Below are 6,854 nucleotides of genomic sequence, written 5' to 3'. Positions count from 1 at the left end.
AAATATTTCAAAACTCTATTCAATTCTTAAGTCCTGTTTTATCTTTAATTCACTATCAATCATACAAATTCTCAAACATTATTTGTAAACCTTAAGCATAGATTATTAAGAGATTAAACCAAGCATAACCTATCAAACTGAATAACAAATAATTAAGACAATCATTCAAACAATTTAAAACTCCGCAAAAGCAGCGATTAGGTGAATTATATAATTAAATGAAATAGTTACCCATTTATGTTGCGTGAATAGCTTCCTCCATTGCCTTGGTTACGAGGGAATTAGCTCATCATAGTATAAATGCTCTCAAAATAATTATTTATTGCTCAAAAAGTGGTTTACAAATGATGAGAAGAAGAGAAAATGGTGTAAACTGTACTCTGCGACGCACAAAAAGCGTCTCAGAATGAACGATAAATGACAAGTGCTGCTACTGTTTAGACTGTGCTGCGACCCACGCTTGCGAATCGTTTCACTGTTTATAAACGACTGCTTCTGATAGTCCGTTCTTCATGTTCTTCGTGTTCATCAGCAGCAGCAGCAGAAATCGAGTTTGGGAAAACTCGAATTTCTTCTTCTCTGGCTCTCCTCAGCCCCCCAGACTCTCGACAGACCTTCTACTCGACCCAAGGAGTTAATTTATACCCAACAACAGCATTTAATCCCTCGCAATAACTCCATATAATTCTCATTTACTCGGGAAAATATTTTTTTTATTTTCTTCACTGTCAGCCAAGATACGATCTTTTCCACCTCTTCTGCCTGCGCAAATGAGTTGTAATACTTCCATAAGCCACATACAAACTTTATAAGAGAAGATATCTTCCCCTGTTTGTCCACAAACTTTCCAAATTTAGCTCACAGTGCACCCGATAATATCTTCCCCTGTTTAACTTTGATTTCCTCCCACGACTTACTTGGCCCATTTTGCTCGATCAAAATGCTTGTACTAACTCTATCCTGTGAATTCAAGCCCAGCCCAATTGATTTCAGGTGTTGAATCTCGCAAAAACACGTCCAAAAATTCAACTCCAAATCATGCAGACGATAATTAAGTTTCCCGCCAATTTTGGAATTTGAATTTGGGAAGAAAACTGGCCTCCCCCTAATCCTGTACGGGTGTCCCTTTAGCAATTTGGGCTGAAATAGTAATTCTTGGGTGGAAATAGTAATTTTTCTGGGTTCCTCCGGACATTTCTGGGACGTTTCCGGTGCATTTCTGGGGTGCCTTTAGTACTTTTCTCCGGGGTGTAAATCATCACTTTTTGAGCAACTCTTTCCACAGAAGGGTATTTTCTCCAAAAACACCTAAACAAACATAAAAACACCGTAATAAGAACAAATGAGTACTAACAAAATACACAAAAGAGATGAAAATAGACACATAAATGTGTCTATCACCCAACCAGTGACTGCAACAAGCTGAAGCACATTTTCAAAGAAAAGTTGGACGCGGGAGTACTTCAACTAGGCACAGAGGGAGTTCACAGGGAACCTTTTCCAGTCAGAAGTTGCATGATTTCTGGGGACTCCATCAAAAAAACCGTACATTCTATGATGAAGCATTTGCGTGAAATTCAGTAATTCTCCAAGACTCAGCGTTAGGACATATTTGCAGCCCTCAACCGTGTTGTGTCAGGAAAGCGGCTATTTCCATCCAAAGAAGCCATTCCCAAACCCCAATCTCTCCTGCAAGGCATGGCTAATAGATGCAACTGGGGACTGCTGACCACTGCCTTCCTGAAGGATGTTGAGTTCGACAGCACGCTTATTGACGCAGCCTCTGATTTCAACATTGTAACCGTCAAGACTCTGAGAGCTGCAGGAGTTTCAAAGCAGGAAGTTGTTCGCTGCCCAACCATGATCAAAGACCCAAAAGGAGAATTAAAAAATGAATACGGGTACATTAACCTCGAGATCAAGATAGGAGATGTTCAGACACACGGCAAATATCATATTGTTAAAGAATGCCCAAATTATGATATGGTTCTGGGACGCTCGTGGGTGCATAACAACAAAGCAAAGCTAGGAGTACATACTTTGCCAGTATCGATACCTGAAAGGATTTCCCACAAGCCATCCAACCCTGAAGATTATTTGATGCCGTATCAACAACTCTCCAATGTGACGCAACTACCTGGAGAGAGTCCGACGACGTTCGTCTGCAGATTTCGGACACAAGTAAGTCTTATTGAACAACCCTTTCTGCAACCAGTCACTTCTCATTTCATCAAGGCCTGGGGACTCGATCCGATCGTCAACCCAGCCGTCATTAGGAGATGTGAATGGGATGTCGGGCCTTTCAAATATTTTATCAAAAGTTTTGAAGTTGTTTCAATCAAAGACGACGAACCTAAGAATCAAGTAGCCGCGCAACACCCAAACCCATTTCAAGTTGGAGATATGGTAGTAAGAATTGATGCTCAGCCCGCTTCGTCCGATTTCGCAGAAGGGAAAGACGAGCCATACTTAGTGGCAGAAGTCATTTTGGAAGGTTAATGAAAGCTCATCAATACTGACAAGCTAGAAGGCGTAGTAATACACGCTGGGTGGATCAAACACTTTAATACCTAATATGTCATGCCGCCCTTGCCTCCAAAGTTCCTTTCAATGTTTTATTCGGCAATTTCCCTTTTCATGCGTAATGTCAAATGAAGGCTACAGGTTCGTGGACGAATTCTTAATTTTCATCATTACCTCCCCTACTTCAATAACTTGAAATTTTTTTTGATGCTAATACTGTGTGAAATCGTCTATTGTCTTCCTCTAAGAAAGTTTGAACGATTGAAATAAGAGTTGTTAGAGCATAGCTCGGTTAAACCCACCAAGCGTTAGTATGTCAAGTTTGGTTGTCATATTTTAGTGAACTAAAACTCATTTAAGAGTCGCTTGATTATTGTACTAGAGTCAACTTCGTATAGGTTAGCTTGAAAGTATTAGGATATGAGACATTACAAGTATTGCGAAGAATTGAAGAAGTGAATAAGTAAGGAGCTACAACCACAACATCATCCTTCCACTTGAGGTTAGTGATATTTGACTTGAACTTTTTCAATCCCTAACGTATCTTTCAAGTCGTGCATGTTGAAAACAAAACTGCGAAGCATGAACACTCTAGACAGACATAGTATTAAGGAATACAATACAAGGTTTATTACTTAACCATTAAACTTTGTAGATAAGACATCAACATAATCATATGAATGCTATTGTGATTATGTATGGGTATGAGATGAGGATTTCATCCTAGGAAACAATGTTTTTACATGTGTTTTAAGGAAGTAAGTTCATGATCTTGTGTAGCGAACCGAAAAGGAAATCATAAGGCGTTATTGGGGCTGTTCTTCATTGCATATCTTATGAACGACCAGTATGTGTGATTAGTATAACCGCTCATGACTTGTTTGTGTTCTTGGTAAAACTATTCACGTGAGGCCTGACATATGTATTGGTATGACTTTTATTAGTGAAACCGATCTTAAGTAATCACCTGATGGTATGATCCAGTTTGTGTGTGTAAGGCTGAATATGGGTAAAGGGGAACCGATCCTAGTAAGAGGTGAAACGCATACAAAGGGGAATCGATCCTTGTATGAGGTGCAGTAAGGTTTATAGCAGAAAGGGGAACCGATCCTACGGACATGTGCAACACATATGAGTTAGATACCATATATATGTGGGGAACCGATCCTAGTACCTAGTCAATGATGAGTGCCAAATAATGTATATATTTATCCCTTTTTGTTGGCATTTAACTCATCTTTTATGCATTAATTCTACATTTTATCCCATATTCTGTATTTTCATTGTTTTCAAGAATAAATATTTTTCTTACTTAATTTTGCATTTTTAGGTAATAAATAAAGTTCGGATGACTTGCGGAGCAAAAAGAGCAGAAAAGTAGTGAAAAGCCGGGAGAAATCACGCAAGGAAGCCGCGAAGAATGGTGCGCACAACCTCATTTTCTACACACAAAAACGCCTCCGTTCTCAGCCATCAGATCAGTTCTCAGAAGCATCCGATGGTCGCTCCTTCATAGAGCATCAAAATCTGAAGTCTCTGCCAAGCACCACAGCGCTGAAATTCCAAGCCTTCAGATTAGATTGTAGTTGAATCCAACGGTTGCTCCCTTGCTGTGCATCGAAGTTTGATATCTCCGCCTTACACTACAGTACCTAACTCCATCAAGTACCGTTCGTTTTGTTGTATTCCTTTATCCGACGGTCGCTCCTATATGCTCCTATCTCACCGTTAGATCCACTTACCATCTTCGCATCCAGTGGCTTACCTTCGCTGGACATCGAACCTTGATATCCCGCCTAACACCCTAGCAACCGAATCATTTAACCTCAACCAAACATCCCCTCCTTCCTCTCCATCGACCTCATTTTCTCTTCCACCCCCTCACCTCTGCAGAGACACCATGTCCTGCCACCACCAAACACCATGTCCTGCCACCACCAAACACCATAGCCACCCTACATCAAAGACATCGAAACCCATCCATCCTATTAGCCTATTTCGCTAGTTTCACAAACCCTCTCAAATTTAGGGTTTTGAAATTAGGGAAATAGAGTTATAGGCATGACAGAGATGGAAGAAGTAGCAATAGAAGCATGGGAAGAGCAGGAGGAACAAGAAGAGAGCATGGGTCGTCGACGTGGGTGAAGAATTTTAGGTAAACCCTAACCCTAGTTTTCTCGGTTTTGGGAATTAGGGTTCGTCATTCTTTTTTTTGTATAAATAGGAGGGTTTGTAGAACGAGTGAGGGTGTTCTTGGATTAACCAAGTAACCAATTAGGGTTAAATTTCAGTTTTAATTTAATTTTAATTTTAATGTTAATTTCAAGATCAATTTTAACTGTTCAATTTTAGGGTTTTTATAATTTAATGTTCTTATTTTTAATTCTGTTTTGATACTAATGTTTAATTTTTGTATGATAATTTCCTGTCTTGATGTTTAATTTCAATGTGTGTGCTGTTTCATGTTTTGTTAATGATTTAATCTTTCACTGTTTTATTCCCTGTTAGTGTTAGTTTATCATGTTAGGTTAATGTTGTTCACTGTTAATGCTTGATGATCCTCATTGTTTTGTCACTGTTAGTGCCATGTTTAGTTTAGTGTTAAGTTTGTGCACTGTGAAGTGATGGAATGCTAGGCTAGAAGCCTTTGAAGCACTGAATTGATTGAGTAATGGAAGAAATCAGTGCTCATAGCAAGCTGATTATCTTGCCATTCCATTTTTGTATGCTTAGGATGCAATGTGTTGATTGAGCATTGGGAGAAATTAGTGCTCATAGCAAGCTAATTCTCTTCCCATTCTATTTGTATGCCTGTATTCTTCCCTTGGCCTTGCATTGTCACCATTTCGGTTTCACTATCATCCTTGCCCTTGGCTTAGGCCTTGGTTCATTTGCATTGTTCTTTGCTTGTAGTTGATGTGTTCTGTCACCTTCTCATATTGCTTTTGCCCTTTTGCCCTGTGTTGCTGCCATTGTACATTTTCATTCTTTTGCCCTGTTTTCTTCCTTGCTTCTGCTTCCACTGCCCTGCAGTACTGCTGCTGCTGCTGCATTCACTGCCTTGTGCTGCTGCTGTTGCTGTTGTTGTGCTGCTCCACTGCTGCTGCCTTTTCCCTTGTGCTGCTGTGCACTGCTTGTGCAGCTGCTGCTGCAACCCATCTGCCCTGCAACCCTGCTGTTGCTGCTTTCCTTTGCATTGCTGCATTGCCTCCCTTCCACTGCTGCTGCTGCTGCAACTGAGCTTGGCTCACAGCAACCTCAAAAGCCCAAGCTCAGTTCTAAGCCCACTGTCCATTGTTTGTACAAACTGAAGCCCATTTCATTAAGGCCCAACCACAGTTTAGGTTAAGGCTAAAAGCCCAATTCAGTCAACTGTGGGCTTAACCCAAAAGCCTAACTCAAAAGACTAAGCCCAGTTCATTCTTAGGAATAAGGCCAAAGCCAACTTCAATCACAAGCCCATTTACACTTCAAAGACCAACTGAGCCCAAGCTCAGTTCAACCCATTTCAAAGGGTATTCAAAGCCCAACAACAATTTAGGAACCCAAATAGCTAGAAACACTCCAAACACTCCCGATCTCTGTGGATCGACCCGTACTTGCACGAGCTACAACTGACGACCGTGCACTTGCGGTATTACTGTAGGCCCCCGTTTTGATTGCGCTTAATTTTATATACTTCTCCGGGCCTGCCAAGTTTTTGGCGCCGCTGCTGGGGATTGGTGCTGTGTTTTTCTTGTTGTTTTATTAGCTATTTTTGCATTTCACTGCATAGCATTTGCATCTGCATCTGCTTCACTTCATTTGTTGTTGGACCTGCTGTTCTGAACCTGTTTTTCCTCTGCTGGGACGCCACCAAGGAAAAGAACCAAAGCCCAACTGGGTTTTTGCAACAATATCAAAGCAGCTGGGCTGTGCTTAAAAGGTAACCCATTTAAGAGAACCCGAATTGTGGGCTTCCAATTTTTTTAATTGTGGGTTTGTAATATTAAAGCCAATTTTTGGGCTTCTCTTATTTTCTGTTGGGTTTGTAATAATTTATTTGTGGGCTTGTTTGTTTAATTTGTGGGCTTGTTTAAACTCTTTCATTGGACTTGTATTTTGGACTCTGGGTTTAAACCCAGCTGAGCTTGTAACCGATTGTGGGCTTGTTTCCACTCAAGAGTGGACCTCGAAACCAAAGTTTTAAAACAAACGTCGGGCCTTAACCAACTGGGCCAAATTAAACTTTCAAAATTAAAACTTAGTGTTTCGTGGGCCGCAGCCTTCCTTCCATTCCATTAGAGGACAAACAGTGGGCTTGCTCCCATTCAAAAACCAAATTTTATTTT

The sequence above is a fragment of the Papaver somniferum genome, unplaced genomic scaffold (assembly GCF_003573695.1).
Source record: "Papaver somniferum cultivar HN1 unplaced genomic scaffold, ASM357369v1 unplaced-scaffold_94, whole genome shotgun sequence".
Lineage (NCBI taxonomy): Eukaryota > Viridiplantae > Streptophyta > Magnoliopsida > Ranunculales > Papaveraceae > Papaver > Papaver somniferum.
The sequence above is the reverse complement of the archived record's forward strand: the minus strand, read 5'-3'. Positions refer to the sequence as shown.